Consider the following 20682-nt stretch of genomic DNA (forward strand, 5'->3'; position numbering starts at 1 on the left):
GAAATAGATTTCTTGATTAAAAGTATTTTTTTACAGTGATGTGTAAGCTTCGAGTGTTGGCTTATGAAGCATTCTTCGCAAAAGTAGCATGTCCAGACAACGTAAATTAAATCGACGAGGATGGGATTTGAACCCATGCGTGCTGAGCACAATGGATTAGCAGTCCATGAACTTAACCTCTCGGACACCTCGTCTTTCTGATAACTCCCAATCACGGCTTTCTGACACCACTTTTCCTACTTTAAAGTAAATTATTTCTAGCATTTGGACTGTGTTCTCATCACTATCAAAGGCTTGATGGCAAGTCACTTCTGGCCAATAGCACGACTGCTACTGTAAAAGCAATGCTAGAGTTACACTTAAAGTGTGCTGTGCATGTCTGTTATTTAAAGAAAGACTTTATAACATGATTGACAGGAATTTAAGATCTTGACAAAAATATCAGCTCCAAAAAGATATGAAGCCGAAGAGGATGGGATTTGAACCCATGCGTGCAGAGCACAATGGATTAGCAGTCCATCGCCTTAACCACTCGGCAACCTTGTCCTCCATGTTTACAAAACACCCAGCAATAAGACACCACTTGTGGTATTTAAAAGTCAATAATTTAAACCTCTGTGGATTGTATTGTCATAACTATCAGCAGCCAATATAAGTTTAACAAATACCTAGAGAATGTTCTAGACTTTATTTACTTAATAATAAATGATTTTGTAAAATGAAAACACTTTCAGATCTAAATGTAAGACAGAGTATTATGTTCATGATCTTGAAGTAGAATTCCTGATTTGACTGGTATATTCTTGAAATTATTGTGTTGTCTTCAAATGGCATCTTGTTCATAATCTTGACTTTACTGGTTTATATCTTGATATTTTTGTTTAAGCTTCAATCGGCATCTTTTTCTGATCTTGAAATAAATTTCTTAATTTAAAGTATTTTTTTACAGTGATGTGTAAGCTTCAAGTGTTGGCTTCAAGCATTCTTCGCAAAAGTAGCATGTACAGACAATGTAAATTAAACCGACGTGGATGGGATTTGAACCCATGCGTGCTGAGCACAATGGATTAGCAGTCCATGACCTTAACCTCTCGGCCACCTCGTCTTTCTGCTACCTACCAATCCCGGCTTTCTGACACCACTTTTCCTACTTTAAAGTCAATTATTTCTAGCATTTGGACTGTGTTCTCATCACTATCAAAGGCTTGATGGCAAGTCACATCTCGCCAATAGCACGACTGCTACTGTAAAAGCAATGCTAGAGTTACACTAAAAGTGTGCTGTTTATGTCTGTTATTTAAAGTAAGACTTTATAACATGATTGACAGGAATTTAAGATCTTGACAAAAATATCAGCTCCAAAAAGATATCAAGCAGACGAGGATGGGATTTGAACCCATGCATGCAGAGCACAATGGATTAGCAGTCAATCGCTTTAACCACTCAGTCACCTCGTCCTCCATGTTGACAATGCACCCAGCAATCCGACACCACTTGTGGCATTTAAAAGTCAATAATTTAAACCTCTGTGGATTGTATTGTCATAACTATCAGCAGCCCATATAAGTTTAACAAATACCTAGAGAATGTTCTAGACTTTATTTACTTAATAATAAATGATTTTGTAAAATGAAAACACTTTCAGATCCAATTGTAAGACAGAGTATTATGTTCATGATCTTGAAGTAGAATTCCTGATTTGACTGGTATATTCTTGAAAATTTTGTGTTGTCTTCAAATGGCATCTTGTTCATAATCTTGACTTTACTGGTTTATTTCTTGATATTTTTGTTTAAGCTTCAATCGGCATCTTTTTCTGATCTTGAAATAGATTTCTTGATTAAAAGTATTGTTTTACAGTGATGTGTAAGCTTCGAGTGTTGGCTTATGAAGCATTCTTCACAAAAGTAGCATGTCCAGACAACGTAAATTAAATCGACGAGGATGGGATTTGAACCCATGCGTGCTGAGCACAATGGATTAGCAGTCCATAACCTTAACCTCTCGGCCACCTCGTCTTTCTGCTATCTCCCAATCCCGGCTTTCTGACACCACTTTTTCTACTTTAAAGTCAATTATTTCTAGCATTTGGTCTGTGTTCTCATCACTATCAAAGGCTTGATGGCAAGTCACATTTCGCCAATAGCACGACTGCTACTGTAAAAGCAATGCTAGAGTTACACTAAAAGTGTGCTGTTCATGTCTGTTATTTAAAGAAAGACTTTATAACATGAATTTAAGAATTTAAGACAGGAATTTAAGATCTTGACAAAAATATCAGCTCCAAAAAGATAACAAGCCGACAAGGATGGGATTTGAACCCATGCGTGCAGAGCACAATGGATTAGCAGTCCATCGCCTTAACCACTCGGCCAACTCGTCCTCCATGTTTCCACTGCACCCAGCAATCCGACACCACTTGTGGTATTGAAAAGTCAATAATTTAAACCTCTGTGGATTGTATTGTCATAACTATCAGCAGCCCATATAAGTTTAACAAATACCTAGAGAATGTTCTAGACCAGTGGTTCCCAAACTGTGCGCCGTGTCTCCCTGGGGTGCCTCGGGACACATGCAAGGGTGCCCTGGGTTGGTAGTCCAGGACAAACTAAAATTATTAATGGTTAATTATTTATAAGCAAAACCAGTGCTGGTGGCTGCCAATCATAAAATGTGTACAAACAGAAGCAAATCCTGCCCTTTTCCACATAACTGACCCTAAGAATTGCATATAAATCCAATCTAATTAAAATAAATTTGGCCTAGGGGTGCCGCGAAAAAAAAATCTTATACTCTAGGGTGCCATGATTAAAAAAAGATTGGGAACCCCTGTTCTAGACTTTATTTACTTAATAATAAATGATTTTGTAAAATGAAAACACTTTCAGATCCAATTGTAAGACAGAGTATTATGTTCATGATCTTGAAGTAGAATTCCTGATTTGACTGGTATATTCTTGAAATTTTTGTGTTGGTTTCAAATGGCATCTTGTTCATAATCTTGACTTTACTGGTTTATTTCTTGATATTTTTTTTTAGCTTCAATCGGCATCTTTTTTTGAACTTGAAATAGATTTCTTGATTTAAAGTATTTTTTTACAGTGATGTGTAAGCTTTGAGTGTTGTCTTATGAAGCATTCTTCACAAAAGTAGCATGTCCAGACAACGTAAATTAAATCGAAGAGGATGGGATTTGAAACCACGCGTGCTGAGCACAATGGATTAGCAGTCCATGACCTTAACCTCTCGGCCACCTGATCTTTCTGCTATCTCCCAATCCCGGCTTTCTGGGCTGTGAAAATGAAAAATTACATTTTTTACACAAAAATGCAGTTCTGGCTCAAAATTTTTCATTTTCACAAGGAATGAAGGAGACAAAGCACCCGAAAATCTGTGCCCCAATTTCTCCCGAGTACGGCAATGCCTCATATGTGACCAAAAAATACCATTTGGGTGCATGGCAGGACTCAGAAGGGAAGGAGTGATTTCTGGATTTTGCAGCACAGATTCTGGTGGAATGAATGGTGGGTGCTATGTCGCATTAGCAAGACCCCCGAAGCACCAATACAGTGTAACCCCCCCACAAGTGACCCCATTTTGCAAACTACACCCCTCAGGGAATTCATCTAGGGGTATAGTGTACATTTCTAACCCCCAGGGGTTTCACCAATTGTGGTACAACTGGGCTGTGAAAATGAAAAATTACATTTTTTTACACAAAAATGCAGTTCTGGCTCAAAATTTTTCATTTTCACAAGGAATGAAGGAGACAAAGCACCCCAAAATCTGTGCCCCAATTTCTCCCGAGTACGGCAATGCCTCATATGTGACCAAAAAATACCATTTGGGTGCATGGCAGGACTCAGAAGGGAAGGAGTGATTTTTGGATTTTGCAGCACAGATTCTGGTGGAATGAATGGTGGGTGCTATGTCGCATTAGCAAGACCCCCGAAGCACCAATACAGTGGAACCCCCCCACAAGTGACCCCATTTTGCAAACTACACCCCTCAGGGAATTCATCTAGGGGTATAGTGTACATTTCAAACCCCCAGGGGTTTCACCAATTGTGGTACAACTGGGCTGTGAAAATGAAAAATTACATTTTTTTACACAAAAATGCAGTTCTGGCTCAAAATTTTTCATTTTCACAAGGAATGAAGGAGACAAAGCACCCCAAAATCTGTGCCCCAATTTCTCCCGAGTATGGCAATGCCTCATATGTGACCAAAAAATACCATTTGGGTGCATGGCAGGACTCAGAAGGGAAGGAGTGATTTTTGGATTTTGCAGCACAGATTCTGGTGGAATGAATGGTGGGTGCTATGTCGCATTAGCAAGACCCCCGAAGCACCAATACAGTGGAACCCCCCCACAAGTGACCCCATTTTGCAAACTACACCCCTCAGGGAATTCATCTAGGGGTATAGTGTACATTTCAAACCCCCAGGGGTTTTACCAATTGTGGTACAACTGGGCTGTGAAAATGAAAAATTAAATTTTGTACACAAAAATGCAGTTCTGGCTCAAAATTTTTCATTTTCACAAGGAATGAAGGAGACAAAGCACCCCAAAATCTGTGCCCCAATTTCTCCCGAGTACGGCAATGCCTCATATGTGACCAAAAAATACCATTTGGGTGCATGGCAGGACTCAGAAGGGAAGGAGTGATTTTTGGATTTTGCAGCACAGATTCTGGTGGAATGAATGGTGGGTGCTATGTCGCATTAGCAAGACCCCCGAAGCACCAATACAGTGGAACCCCCCCACAAGTGACCCCATTTTGCAAACTACACCCCTCAGGGAATTCATCTAGGGGTATAGTGTAAATTTCTAACCCCCAGGGGTTTCACCAATTGTGGTACAACTGGGCTGTGAAAATGAAAAATTACATTTTTTTACACAAAAATGCAGTTCTGGCTCAAAATTTTTCATTTTCACAAGGAATGAAGGAGACAAAGCACCCCAAAATCTGTGCCCCAATTTCTCCCGAGTACGGCAATGCCTCATATGTGACCAAAAAATACCATTTGGGTGCATGGCAGGACTCAGAAGAGAAGGAGTGATTTTTGGATTTTGCAGCACAGATTCTGGTGGAATGAATGGTGGGTGCTATGTCGCATTAGCAAGACCCCCGAAGCACCAATACAGTGGAACCCCCCCACAAGTGACCCCATTTTGCAAACTACACCCCTCAGGGAATTCATCTAGGGGTATAGTGTACATTTCAAACCCCCAGGGGTTTCACCAATTGTGGTACAACTGGTCTGTGAAAATGAAAAATTACATTTTTTACAGAAAAATGCAGTTCTGGCTCAAAATTTTTCATTTTCACAAGGAATGAAGGAGACAAAGCACCCCAAAATCTGTGCCCCAATTTCTCCCGAGTACGGCAATGCCTCATATGTGACCAAAAAATACCATTTGGGTGCATGGCAGGACTCAGAAGGGAAGGAGTGATTTTTGGATTTTGCAGCACAGATTCTGGTGGAATGAATGGTTGGTGCTATGTCGCATTAGCAAGACCCCCGAAGCACCAATACAGTGGAACCCCCCACAAGTGACCCCATTTTGCAAACTACACCCTCAGGGAATTCATCTAGGGGTATAGTGTACATTTCAAACCCCCAGGGGTTTCACCAATTGTGGTACAACTGGGCTGCGAAAATGAAAAATTACATTTTTTTACAGAAAAATGCAGTTCTGGCTCAAAATTTTTCATTTTCACAAGGAATGAAGGAGACAAAGCACCCCAAAATCTGTGCCCCAATTTCTCCAGAGTACGGCAATGCCTCATATGTGACCAAAAATGGCAGGACTCAGAAGGGAAGGAGTGATATTTGGATTTTGCAGCACACATTCTGGTGGAATGAATGGTGGGTGCTATGTTGCATTAGCAAGACCCCCGAAGCACCAATACAGTGGAACCACCCCACAAGTGACCCCATTTTGCAAACTACACCCCTCAGGGAATTCATCTAGGGGTATAGTGTACATTTCAAACCCCCAGGGGTTTCACCAATTGTGGTACAACTGGGCTGTGAAAATGAAAAATTACATTTTTTTACACAAAAATGCAGTTCTGGCTCAAAAGTTTTCATTTTCACAAGGAATGAAGGAGACAAAGCACCCCAAAATCTGTGCCCCAATTTCTCCTGAGTACGGCAATGCCTCATATGTGACCAAAAAATACCATTTGGGTGCATGGCAGGACTCAGAAGGGAAGGAGTGATATTTGGATTTTGCAGCACAGATTCTGGTGGAATGAATGGTGGGTGCTATGTCGCATTAGCAAGACCCCCGAAGCACGGTGAAATTATGAACCTAATAATCCATAGATGTGTGGTATATTTTAAAGCACTCCTTCATACATAGGCCGGGTTTGTCGGGGCAAGTTTCACAGTGGAAAATAGTTTGCTTTCGTATTCCCTTTTTATAGCAAACTTTGCACCTTTTTTGTGTCCTGCCCTTTTTTCCAGTGGAGGGGATTTCGTTTGGAAAATGCAGCCCTGATACAATACGGGGGCCAGTACTAGAAGTACTGGGGCCAGTACTAGAAGTACTGGGGCCCTCTGCCTGCTGGTTCCCAAATATTAGGCCCTTTATGACTTCCTCTTGAAAGTGCATAAATGTCCCCGTCTGGCTGGTAGAACGGAATAGTACGTAAGCGTAATACAGTGCCATCTGGATGATATACACGGCCAGCTTCTTGTACCATATTTTTGTTTTCCGCAGGGCACTGTACGGCTTCAGTACCTGATCTGAAAGATCCACTCCGCCCATGTACTTATTGTAATCTAGGATACAAATAGGTTTTGAGGTGTGGGTACTGGTACCTCGTACAGGGACGGAGGTGGTACTGTCTCCGTGAATTGTTGTCAGTATAAGGACATCCCTCTTGTCCTTATATTTGACCAACAACATATTTTCGGTGCATATTCCCCTGCTTTCACCCTTTCTCAGTAATTGGGCAACGTGCGTTTTTGGGAGGCCTCTTTGGTTCTTGCGCACAGTACCGCAAGCTGCTGTACCTCTTGAACCAAATCCCAGACAATCTTTCCACTAACACCTACGAGGGAGGGGGGGCATTCTGGCGGTTCAATTCTTGGGTCCTTCCCTTCATATACCCTAAAACTGTTGAAGCGTGGTTTTAACCCACATAGTGCTCTTGCCATCCCCATGCAAGAAGGACATTTACCAGAAGTATTATAAAAGATATAAATATTTATTCATCATCATACACAAGAATGTAATTCAATACAATACCACATAACAAGACATCTTCACGTCTTGGCTTCCCCATCACAGCTCAACTCCTCTCCTTATGTGACACCCACGACCACCATACGACAAGCTGAACCTTGGGTGCAGTTGTGACTAGTTTTATAAGTTGAGGATATGGGTGGACACTCTTACAGCTAGCTCGTCATGCATGTCCATGTAAGGTAATTTTAACTGCGTGTAGAGAAGTTTGGCACAGATTATGGATATTTGTCCATTTTATCTGTATGTGTGCAAAAGGCTAAGTTCCCAAGAAAGTTCTAGAAGTATTACATAACATATCCTGTTGTTTTCAACAGAACATCTGGATTTCATTAGATAACTAAAAGATGCATGTCATCTGGTCCACCAGGATCCAGAGCTGGGGAGATACATGATTATAGAATGGCTTGAATCATATACCTTTAACAATTCCACCCTTTGATCAGGGACATTATAGTGTACATGTTCCCTATCACTATCAAAATTGGTATTTTATCACAAGAATAAACTTTGTCACTGAACATCATTATTCTATTCTTGGGAAACATGGCCTATGATCTACCCATGACTATCATGTATCATTTATAGTATTCTATCATTATATCATTTTCTATGTTTCTCCTTCATATCAGGAACTTGTAACATTATCAGTCAAATAGTTACAACAACATTTACTTTCAAACATTTAAACAATATTCTCCGGATTGTATTGTTAAATAGTCGATTGCTTTTAGCATTTAGATCATGTCCATCATATATAAAAATGTCCTGTAAAGTTTAGTAACATTGTCCAGAAATTGTGCAAAGTCAATAATCTCTTGTTGATTGTCCAAATAACCACCATTTCCATACGTATAGATATTTGCCAAGGTGGTATCCATATGATTTGTACTTGAGAATCGATAAATGGAATATATTTCCTTATAGCCGGAATAAAGTCTTTTAAACTGTAGTATTAACCTGTGAAAAGACTCCTTTCAACTCATCATGGGTTATGGTATTAAAACTTTGGTACGTATTTCTTTTATTCCCAAATAGTAAAACCTTCAAACTTTATTGGTAATCATTTAAAAACACATTTCCCCCAATATGGTAAATATTGTTTTAGCATAGGGAAAAAAACAAAAACATCAAACTTAAGAACTATGGTGTAAACCATTATTCCTAACTTATAAATTTGAACTCTGGAACATTTTATGTTAACCCTTCTTTTTTTTTTTTTTTTAGTGTAAACTCAAATACTTTTTCATTTCAATCTAGGGTGCATGTGATAAACTTAAAACCTTAAAAGTTAGTTGCACATTGTTCAGCGCATTGCGGAACATATAGCTTATGCATTGTGACAATTTTGTCGCTATATCCTGCATCAGCTTTCATCTTGTATAGCTCTTCCTGATAGTGAAAGTGTAAACATTCTGTTTACCTAAATCTGGTTTCATCTCACTTATGATTTTGCTGAAACAAAATAATGATATCTTATATCAATCACAATCATTTTTCACTAATTTTCTAAAGTAACTATTTAGTTTTTTCATTATATAAACATATGGTGACATAGGCATGTTATCACTCATCAATGGTGTGTTAATGCATACGCAACAATCAGTTGCATTCGTTACCTACAGTATCCCATCAGTGAATGATACTGTTGATTTACAAATTCTCTTGAATAATATACCACTTTATCCATACATCAGAGTATATCTTTTTCTCCTCTGATACGATCACCACTTCATCTTTTAAAGGGTATTGTACCCTATTCCTTATAAACGTTATTAAATGTTCGTGTTGACCTGCTTAGAAGGGACAAAGGAATTGGACTTAGTGAAATAACCCCTATCCATGCTACTGGACAGGAACTCAGACCAATAACCTCGACTAGGCCTCTCTCCAAGGTAGATCATTATAAATGCTGCAATGATGTCCATGATTACTCCACTCAAATGACTTGAATATTTTCCTTAACATTGTCCCATAAGTATACAGTCAGGTAAAAGTGATGCTTTCCATCTTGATTGAAGAACTCTTATTAATATCAAATAAGTCTCTGTTTAAGCACACAACATAGTCTCTGGTGATTTTGTAAACTGGAACACAACATAGTCTCTGGTGATTTTGTAAACTGGAACACAACATAGTCTCTGGTGATTTTTAAACTGGAACACAACATAGTCTCTGGTGATTTTTAAACTTGAATCTCTCACCATCTTTCCATACGACTTGCGACTCCAGGTTGATGTCCTTCTCAATAACTTTTATAGCCGTATCTGTTGTCAGCAATACTTGTCAAGGACCGTCCCATCAATCTGCAAGGGAACCTGAATGCAAGAAACTTCTCACCATAACATGGTCTCCAGCCTATGTATCGTGCTCTGGACCAAATGAAGAAGTGGAATGGATCTCCTGTTGACTTAACAAAGGTCTTGTAACTGCTTAGATAGGTGGATAACATATGGAACAGTAAAATTATGTTGCAATTTAAAAGTCAGTCTTTAGATTAGTACCGTATCTGGTCTGCCATTCGACTTTATGTGGAGAGAGGTTAAGTGAAGGTACAGGTGTGGTATGAATACTATGAAGCACTTTTGCAGTGCTTCCGGTCATGCCATTCCTTTCTCCATTGTAAGAAACCTTCCTAACCACCCTTGGATAATCCGATATCTTTATATTGATTCTATTCCCATCCTTTCACACATTCTTTGAAAAACATTTCCTATAGATTCTTGGTCATTTTCTATGACACTTGATAAACCATATCTACATACCAATTCTTGTAAACTTTTTTTTCTGGCAGTAAACTGCTTAGTTTCAGACGCTTTAGGTCACGCCTCTAACATATAAACACTTTCATATACATACAAAAACCTTCTTTTCTGTACTGAATAAAATCAATAATCTTGATCTGCAACCTCTACAAATGGGACAACTATTTTAACTTAATAATTGAATTTCTCTTATTAAGTACCATTGTCTCTTAATTATTTCTTAAACAAATTGTACCTTTTATACATATACATTTATTCACTTTTATAACTCTTGGTAATTATTCTGATTATTCTTTTATTTTCTGTCTTTATCCCATATATGCACTTATAACACTGAATAAAGTATCAGATTTGCTAAGACAACTCCTATTGATGTTGAATGTTGTATGTGTCATGACATGGGAGGGACCTCCCTCAATTTCAATCAACCAATCATGCATACTTTGTTTCATCAATGCTATTACAGTTTGTGAATGTGCATTATGATGCTTCCAATCAACACCAAACTCTTGCACTACTACTTCTTATAATATTGTCTTAGCAAATTTATTTCAGCAATATGACATTTTTTTATTTTATTTTTTTATTACTGCTGTTAATGACCTCATGTGGAGTGAACCCATTGATCTCTCTTCTTCCCATTCTATGAATATTTATATATATCCCCCATTTGGGAAGAAGAAAACAATGTACCCTTAAATGTTGTTTTTTGCTAAAAAAAACTGCTAAAACCATTCTTAAATGCATTGATAATTCCTGCCAGTAGTACCTATGGCAGAGAGATTTTTAAACCTTAATGATCCTCATTGTAATATATAATTTCCATAGGAATCACTCTGAGGATTCAAAATCAGCTTTTAATTACTGTTGTTCTTTGCTGGACAATTTCCAGTCTTATACTGCTATAACTCAGAGTTGCATCCTGAACTCTATTAGGCCTAACCGGTGTTTTATAAATTGGCACAATGCCATACCTTGCTTCTATGCATGTGTGTATGGGTTTGTTTAAAGGAATCATAAACAACACCTACTTTCAATACTACCATGTCTGTCTGTGCATTGTTTGGCATTTTTGTGACTGCATGCAGAAACTTTTAAAATATAATTCTTGTTGTCTCCACAACAAATCTAAGGTAATATCAACCAATAGCAATGGCTCTCAGCCATGTATAGCAGATAATACTTTTCTTTTCATCTCTTGCAACGTACTAAAATATTCAATTGTAATGATAATGCCATCATGAATTTATATTGACAATCCCTAATACAGTGTCATTAGTATCAGTATGCCTGAAACTTGTTATAATTTGGTAAAGTTGTATGTGTTTCATTTTTCCTGATTCAATTTAATTTATTCTATGGAATAAATTGTTGTACCCTTTGTTTAAACTTCTTGCTATTACTTAGGCAAGGGATGTTTAACCATTTAAGAAACCCCCCCCCCCCCCTTTGAGGGTTTAAGTAATTTTGGCCTGGTGCCAAATAATTAAAAATACTTTTTATATTTCTGCATCTGAAAGAAAACACAATTTTGTTAGAATCTGTAACCGATTCCTCACTTGGTAGCACATCAATCCTATAGTATTAGGATACCTGCAAGAATAAAACGCAAATTACAATCACATTAAACAAAATTAATATTGAGATTCCTATGTAAAACATAGGCTGGGGTCTGCTCTGTAGGTCTCACTGTGTATCACTTGAATATGCAGTGTCTGGAATGATTCACACTAGGATGGGGTCAAATTACACCTCATCACTAAAATACTGAAAAGTTCTGAAAAAGTTCCTTTACGTGAGGTAGATATTAACTCATATACAAACTCCAGCTGTTTAAAATAATCCAGCAGTTAATGATGCGCTGAGTACTGCTTCATATTTTTCAGCTTGGCATAATTATGCCGCTTAGTAAAACTTATAATGCACAGTATGACTTGTACGCTGTACTCAGCATTACAGCAGGGGCCCCCACCCTTGGAGATCTTAGGGATCGGCCCTGGCATCATGCCCGGATAATGGCGTTGCGCCCAGAAAAGGAGAAAAAAAAAAAAAAAAAAATGATAATTTCTCTTTTTTTTTTTTCTCAAACTCCGTGCATATGTTTAAGTAAATCATATCTATACATGTTATAAATGTGCTGGCTCGTTACACAAACCATCTATATACCCTGTCTCTGTAAATCCTATAACATCATTAGAACATCACATTAGAGCAGCCGATAATCTGGCACAGTTCCAAATAACAAAAACCTTTTTTTTTCTTTTCTTTTAATATGAATATTACTGTCTGTAACATATCAACAGATGTCCTGCAAACTTTTATCTAACATATATATATATATATATATATATATATATATATATATACATATATATATATATATATATATATATATATATATATATATATATATATATATATACATATATCAAATCAACTTGGTTCTAGGGAGTCCACAGCGGCCATCCTGGCTGGTCCGTCCAACCCTAGAATCCTGTAAAATCACGGACGGGGTATTACTCCGTGTTTTATTTCAATCTGTTGATTTTTTTTCTTTACATGCAATAACTCTGCATTAAATCTTCAATGAATCTATGTTAAATGTTCCCTCGTACCACCGCACTGATGCCAAACTCAAGCATGATGGGTTTGACCCCTTTTTAACCATTTACAACACAGGCATTAGTATCAGCCGAGGAAGGGGGGGTGCACTGGCCAGATACACCCTCCCTGCCAATGTATTTGCAGACCATTATGCCATATCACATTAGTTGAATTTGATAATATTTTTCTTCTATTACATAAAACAATGCTCTGGAGGTTTTGACACACATTGCGGCATTAGAGGGAATGTATCCTTCTGACTTGCAGAAGACCAATAACTAATATGAGCTGTCAGGCAATGCACCTTAAATGTCGGTGAATATTCATATCAGTTACATAGACATTTCACGTGTGATTTCGATGGTCTGTCATATCTACTCCCTAGATCTTCTGTTTTAGCCAGATAAAACAGGATAAATCAATTACCCACCCCGAGGGTAATAATGCATCTGCTAATTTATCAATTCAACACTATGCATCATAGTATTGAACAAAATTAGAGTTTTGCACTATTCCGAATGCCCAATTGGCATACAATCTGCTTGCCCCCCAAATGAAGAGATATTCGATCATTGTGGCTGTATCAATAAAAACTTCATGGTACGTCTACCGAATTGGGCGGATAAACAAGCGTAATCAAAGATACTCCCAACAGCTAGAGTACCACTCTGTCTACACATCAGACAGAAATCTTATATAATACGATATCCTCTACCAATATCGTATTGGTGCACAGCTGCAGTTCTGTGCCCAACAAAGGTTGCCATACACAGGCAGATCCATCTTGATCTGTCCGGTCGGAACAAAAATCTGACCATGGATGAGAGCAAATGACAGCTGACCATTTGCTTGGACCTTACCAGTGCATGGACACCTTAAGACGGACACAAAATCACACGTTCAAATGTCAGAATATGAACTACAGAATTAATATCTTCCAGACATTCTAAAATTGGAATTCATTCTAAACCTAGCAGGATGCATATATAACATTTGTTTTCTGGCAATCCACAATAAAATGAAACACAGAGATTCCTGTCTCTTGGCTGATTTGTCACATACTGACAATACATTACATAATACACGTAGCACTGTAAGAGTTGCTACATTATCTCTCCCAAATACAACGGCATCAATTAATTTAAGCATGATAGCAATGTCACACTTTCCATGGTTCATGATTAATAATTTCACCAATTTACCTGATATATAGATATATTTATATACCTAGTGTATTCACCTTATTTATTTTTGCATTCACCCGTGTGTTGCTTTCCTAAGACTTATGGGACGGTGATCTATGTGATTTTACATTTTAACGATGGCGGTACTGTCTTAACTGACTTCACTTTGCCGCGTTAACCATAAGTAATACGGCAAAAGTAAAGATTGAACCTTGCAGACCCCGTGAACGGCCGGTCCAACAAACATACTTTCACTCAAACCAAGCATACATATAAGGTGAACACAACAGGTACAGTATTTTCAATTTTAAATCATTTTTTTTTCTTAATGTTCCTTCCGACATGAGCCGTGAAACAGCACTTCGGTCCCTCAAGATTCTATTTGGCATCATCTGAATTCTCACAAAGCAATCCTCAAACTGGTATCACATTACTGTTGGTATACAGTATTTGCTTTAAAATTCCCCTCTTTGAGGAATGCTTTATAAGAATTCAATTTGCAAACTCCCACTTTCTTTTTCGAGCCCCCAAAACTGTTGAAGCGTGGTTTTAACCCACATAGTGCTATTGCCATCCCCATGCAAGAAGGACATTTACCAGAAGTATTATAAAAGATATAAATATTTATTCATCATCATACACAAGAATGTAATTCAATACAATACCACATAACAAGACATCTTCACGTCTTGGCTTCCCCATCACAACTCAACTCCTCTCCTTATGTGACACCCACGACCACCATACGACAAGCTGAACCTTGGGTGCAGTTGTGACTAGTTTTATAAGTTGAGGATATGGGTGGACACTCTTACAGCTAGCTCGTCATGCATGTCCATGTAAGGTAATTTTAACTGCGTGTAGAGAAGTTTGGCACAGATTATGGATATTTGTCCATTTTATCTGTATGTGTGCAAAAGGCTAAGTTCCCAAGAAAGTTCTAGAAGTATTACATAACATATCCTGTTGTTTTCAACAGAACATCTGGATTTCATTAGATAACTAAAAGATGCATGTCATCTGGTCCACCAGGATCCAGAGCTGGGGAGATACATGATTATAGAATGGCTTGAATCATATACCTTTAACATATGACCCTGAGGTACTTTCGCACAGCTTATACATTTTTATGCCATACCTTGCCCTCTTATTGGGAAGGTACTGGCGGAATTTAACCCTTCCTTTAAAATGTTTAAGTGACTCGTCCACACAAATGAATTTTTGGGGGATGTACATCTCAGCAAATTTGGCGCTGAAATGATCAATGACCGGCCTGACTTTGAATAGCCAGTCAAAGGTGGGATCATCTCTGGGTGGGCATTGTGCATTATCGTTGTAATGCAAAAATTTAAGGATCGTCTCAAAACGAGTCCGGGTCATGGCCATACGATGAAGTGGGGTGCTGTACAGAACATCTGTACTCCAATATTGCCTAATTTCTGGCTTTTTAACTATGCCCATATGTAACACCAGACCCCAAAATGTCATCATCTCTACTGCATCTACAGGGGTCCACCTAGCAAATGATGACGTGGGGTTTTGGGCAATAAACTGCTGGGCATATAAATTACTTTGGTCCACCATTAAATTTATAAAATCATCAGAGAAAAAGACTTTGAAAAAGTCAATTTCTTTGAGGCCTGTACTATCAAATTGGATTCCTGGGTTGGCCAAAAACTCAGGAACCTGGGGCTCAAAATTGTCTGGTGGTGGGGTCCATACGAGATCAATCATTGGGGGGGGGGGGGTCTCAGCTGCTCTACGGGGGCGTCTTTGAGGGGGTCCCTCATCACTAGAGGAGGAAGAGGAGCTTAAGACAAATGCCAATTCATCGCTTACTTCACTGGCTGTGTCAGTGTCAGAGGCAAGAAGGGCATATGCCTCCTCCGCTGAAAACAGTCTTTGCGATGATTGGGACATTTTTATTATTTTTAATTGTAGTGTTTCAACACGTGTATAGTGTAGGGGGGGGTACAAACTTTTTTTCAACACGGGGGTATGTAGTGTGTATGTAGTGCTTTAACACGTGTAAGTTTAAAAGAAAAAAAAAAAGCTCCTGTGCCAAAAATTGAGCACAGATGTTGGTCAGTAACGTCCGTCACTGATCAGCGCTCAGCGGGCACAGGACACCCACAAAAGCACCGTGGGTGTAAAAACAATTAAAAAAAAAACCCACAGCACTCTCCAAAAAAAAAACAATAAAAAAAAACTGCAGAAAAAAAATTATATCAACCCTGTGCCAAAAATGCTGTTCAGTGATGTACGTCACTGAACAGCGCTCAGCGGCCACAGGACACCCACAAAAGCACCGTGGGTATAAAAACAATTTAAAAAAAAAACCCACAGCACTCTCCAAAAAAAAAAAACAATTAAAAAAAACTGCAGAAAAAAAATTATATCAACCTTGTGCCAAAAATGGTGTTCAGTGATGTACGTCACTGATCAGCGCTCAGCGGCCACAGGACACCCACAAAAGCAACGTCGGTGTAAAAACAATTTAAAAAAAACCCCACAGCACTCTCCAAAAAAAAACCAATAAAAAAAACTGCAGAAAACAAATTATATCAACCCTGTGCCAAAAATGGTGTTCAGTGATGTACGTCACTGATCAGCGCTCAGCGGCCACAGGACACCCACAAAAGCAACGTGGGTGTAAAAACAATTTAAAAAAAAACCCACAGCACTCTCCAAAAAAAAAACAATAAAAAAAAACTGCAGAAAAAAAATTATATCAACCCTGTGCCAAAAATGCTGTTCAGTGATGTACGTCACTGATCAGCGCTCAGCGGCCACAGGACACCCACAAAAGCAACGTGGGTGTAAAAACAATTTAAAAAAAAAAACCACAGCACTCTCCAAAAAAAAAACAATTATAAAAAACTGCAGAAAAAAAATTATATCAACCCTGTGCCAAAAATGCTGTTCAGTGATGTACGTCACTGATCAGCGCTCAGCGGCCACAGCACACCCACAAAAGCAACGTGGGTGTAAAAACAATTTAAAAAAAAAAACCACAGCACTCTCCAAAAAAAAAAAATTATAAAAAACTGCTGATGACTCAAAGGCAACAGAAATTTGATCAAAAAAAAAAATTAGATCAACCCTGTGCCAAAAATGCTGATCAGTGATGTACGTCACTAATCAGTGCTCAGCAGCCACAGGGCACCCACAAAAGCACCGTGGGTGTAAAAACAAAACCCCGGCCTGAGCGGAGAGGCAGCAGGACGCATCGTAGCAGAGCTCCTGCTGCAGACCCTTGTTATAAGCCCTAACACCGGCATCCAGAGGCCCCCCGAAACAGAAACACCCTGCCCCCACCGGCCAGACACCCCGAGAGTGGGCTGCGGAGCCGGGAGGTTATTTAGTGACCTCTGCAGGTTGCGGCCTACATCGGGTGCCAAAGCCGCGGACTAGATTTCCGGCCGGACACAGACCAGCGACGCGACGCCGGAGAGGAGACGGCGAGAAGGACCACCCCAGGCGGCGTACATCAGCCGAGAACCACCCAGCCTCGCCCCACACCAACCCGGCGGCCCCCGCTAGACGCAGAGGGTGACTCCAAAGCCCGAGCTGCGGCGAGGCCTTGCCGGGAGGACGCCATCTTGGAGGAGGCACTCGCGTCTCCGGGAACGCGGCGCGGAAGAAGCGGCCGGGGAGAGAACATCCCAGCGTACACCGGCTGAAGACCACCCAGCCTCGCCCCACACCTACCTGGTAACTCCCGCTGAACACAGGAGGAGGCCTGAAAGCCAGAGCTGCAACAGATCCCTGCTGGCTGGACGCCATCTTGCAGGAGGCACTCCCCCTTAAGAAACCTGGACTCCCCCCTTTTGAGGTGAGCTATAAGCACCCACTGACCCTCACACGCTGCCCCCCTCCCTGCTAGCTGCCTAAAGCCACGCTGCAAGCCCTCCTTGAAGTAGAGGAGAACACAGCAGGCCACAGCACAGGCCTTTATGCCCAAACACCCCAAGTCTGCCCAAAACAAAGGCACCACACCTGCTGCGGCACGACCAGGCCGAATAGGCCTCCCAAAAGGCCTCCTCAAGCAGCCCCTCTAACGAGGACCTACCCCTGTCACAACAGAAAAGAGGCAAACTCACCTCAAACACGCTGCCCGCCACTTGCAGCACACAGCCTGCCTCACTCCTGCTAAACACCATATATTGCACCAGTCATCAGGAGGCAATGTCCTCAGACATTAAATACTCAATACCTGAATACGCGGGGGAACTGTCTCCTGCTACTTTACTTGATGGAAGCTCACATTACGTGTTGCTAAAATGTACTTAATGATGTAACTCACTATTGTGGCCCACTAACACTTCTGCACAAGCTGCGGCCTGCATCTTCTACCTGGTGACTTCACATACTTGCTGCCCTTTATGAAAAAGTTTCTAGTCTCCCCTTCCATGACTCCTGCTGGCTCGAATACAAGAGAAGAGATTCAGAGAGAACAATCCTCAGATTCAGGTGAATCCTCAACACGCTCTGGGTCGAGACGCAGACGCAAATCTACGGCACCTGCTCGTCCCTCAAAAATGAAACCTACAGATATTGCTGCTGTACTAGGCCCCTTACTTGATGAAAAACTGGCAGGCATTAAAGACGCAATTGAATCTACACTTACGCAACTCAACCAACACTCTGGCCGTATCGACGAGCTAGAACAGAGAGTCTCTAGCCTGGAAGACGAACTACACACTGCACAGCAAACAATAGAATCACAACACTCCGATATTGTAACCCTAGCCGACAAAATCGACGATCTTGAAAACCGCAGCCGTAGAAACAACTTACGGATAATTGGCATCCCAGAAGCGGTAAAAGGCCACGAACTACTAGATCTCCTTTCTAATTGGATTCCCGAGCAACTAGCCATGACCCGAAATGGCACCCCCCTGGCTATTGAACGAGCGCATCGTATTGGCCCCGAGCGCAAAAACCCCTCAGGGCGTCCAAGACCTGTCATTATGAGAATCCTTAATTATGCCGACAAAACAGCACTCCTAGACCACTATCGAAGAACCGCCAGCTTGACATACAAGGGAGAGAGACTACTCATATTCCAGGACTTCTCCAACCAGGTTGCTACCAAGCGAAGAGAATTTGCCCCTGTCTGTAAGCAGTTGTTCGAAGACAAGATAAAATTCTCACTGCTGTATCCTGCCCGACTACGAGTCCTCGAAGATGGAAAGCCGATTTTCTTTGAAGACCCAGCCGCAGCAAAAGCTCACTTCTCTCGCCCTGACACTTGAAAATATCAAGCCAGCTAATGTGAGACGTATCTTATCCCCACATCACGGGCCACAATGTATAGATGTATAGATGCTCTTGCATACTATACAAGTCATATGCAAGTTACCTTTGGTTATGTTTTCTCTTCTTCTCTCAATTTCCTCACCTTCTATGCACGTATTTGCTAATGTTTTATGTACTTGTTTAGATCCGAAGCCTAGACCTGTCCTGGGATGCTTTCTCTCCACTCGCTGGGATGGAGGGAAACCCCAACTTTACTTAAACCTCACCCGCTCTATACTGCCACCCACAGGTATAGGTTGATAATGTAAACTGTACCCATCCTTATCAGAATCCTATAGGGAACACCCCAATCCTGGCGTATAACTTTGTATCATGGAATGTAGAGGGCCTTAACACCCCTGTAAAACGGAAAAAGGTGCTCTCTCACCTTAACCGATTAAAACCACACATTGTATTCCTCCAGGAAACTCACTGGACCGATGACCCCAGAAATACTCTTAAGGCTCCTTGGATAGGAGAATGTATCTCTGCCCCCTATATTAACAAAACCAGAGGCGTTGCTATATTATTTAACAAAAATATGCGTTATATTTGTAAAAGAAAACTTATAGACCCAGAAGGCAGATATATATTGGTAGAAATATCTATTGATGACGTGGATTACCTGTTAGTTAATGTATATGCTCCAAACATCTCTAACAAAACGTTCTATGCAGTACTTTTACAGAAAATCCTCTCCTGGGGAAACCCGAATCTGATTTTGGGAGGAGATCTTAACGGGGCCATCGATCCATCCATAGACAGATCCAAGGTAAGCCCACATGCCCCCGGCATGAATGACACCCTTCTTCTGGCCTTTTGCTCACAGCTTAACTTAGCGGATCCCTGGAGGATACACCATCCCCTCCACAGGGAATATACTTTTTTCTCACACCCACATTCCTCTCACTCACGAATAGATTACATACTTTTGGCTCAACACCTCCTCCCAAAGACCACTCATACCTCTATCAAAGATATTGTTATTTCCGACCATGCACCTATTTTGACAGCACTTCAACTTACCATACCCCAATCTTTTTCAAAAAGCTGGAGATTCCCTGCATATCTCGCACAGTCGGAAGATTTTCTTCTACACTTGCGTCATGCTTGGCGCGAATATACATCCGACAATTCAGCCCATGAAACAGACCCCTCGTTGTTCTGGGGAGCCTCCAAAGCTGTCCTTAGGGGACACATAATATCCTATGTAAACTCTAAACGTAAGAAATTTTCAAAACAATTAAATGTTCTAAGTTCCTCACTTACAGAGGCTTATAGAACTTACAAGTTGCATGACGATCCCTCTCATAGAGAAGCTTATATCACAGCAAAAAAACTTTATGACACCTTTCTCACAGAACAGGCCCAAACGCAATATAATTACCAAAAAAACAAATTTCATCGCTGGGGAAACAAATCAGGCAAATTATTGGCGAATCTCGCCAAAGGACAACAGTCCAAAACTTGGGTCAATGCCATCAACAACTCCAACAAAATTATTACTAATCCTACAGAAATATGCGAAGAATTTATGCATTATTATAAGAATTTATATACCGCTGAT

At 40.2% G+C, this 20682-nt stretch overlaps 5 non-coding genes across 5 annotated transcripts; all 5 read right to left on the bottom strand.

The window, feature by feature from the left end:
* Positions 1-464: 464 nt before the first annotated feature.
* Positions 465-550, bottom strand: TRNAS-GCU (transfer RNA serine (anticodon GCU)). Its single transcript has one exon. It is a non-coding gene; the product is annotated as a tRNA-Ser (tRNA).
* Positions 551-1023: 473 nt separating this feature from the next.
* On the bottom strand, positions 1024-1105 carry TRNAS-GCU (transfer RNA serine (anticodon GCU)). Its single transcript has one exon. It is a non-coding gene; the product is annotated as a tRNA-Ser (tRNA).
* Positions 1106-1375: 270 nt separating this feature from the next.
* TRNAS-GCU (transfer RNA serine (anticodon GCU)) lies at positions 1376-1457 on the bottom strand. Its single transcript has one exon. It is a non-coding gene; the product is annotated as a tRNA-Ser (tRNA).
* A 479-nt stretch (positions 1458-1936) lies between these two features.
* TRNAS-GCU (transfer RNA serine (anticodon GCU)) lies at positions 1937-2018 on the bottom strand. Its single transcript has one exon. It is a non-coding gene; the product is annotated as a tRNA-Ser (tRNA).
* A 282-nt stretch (positions 2019-2300) lies between these two features.
* On the bottom strand, positions 2301-2382 carry TRNAS-GCU (transfer RNA serine (anticodon GCU)). Its single transcript has one exon. It is a non-coding gene; the product is annotated as a tRNA-Ser (tRNA).
* Positions 2383-20682: the final 18300 nt, after the last annotated feature.

This window comes from Crinia signifera, chromosome 11 (genome assembly GCF_055691185.1).
Source record: "Crinia signifera chromosome 11, ASM5569118v1, whole genome shotgun sequence".
NCBI lineage: Eukaryota > Metazoa > Chordata > Amphibia > Anura > Myobatrachidae > Crinia > Crinia signifera.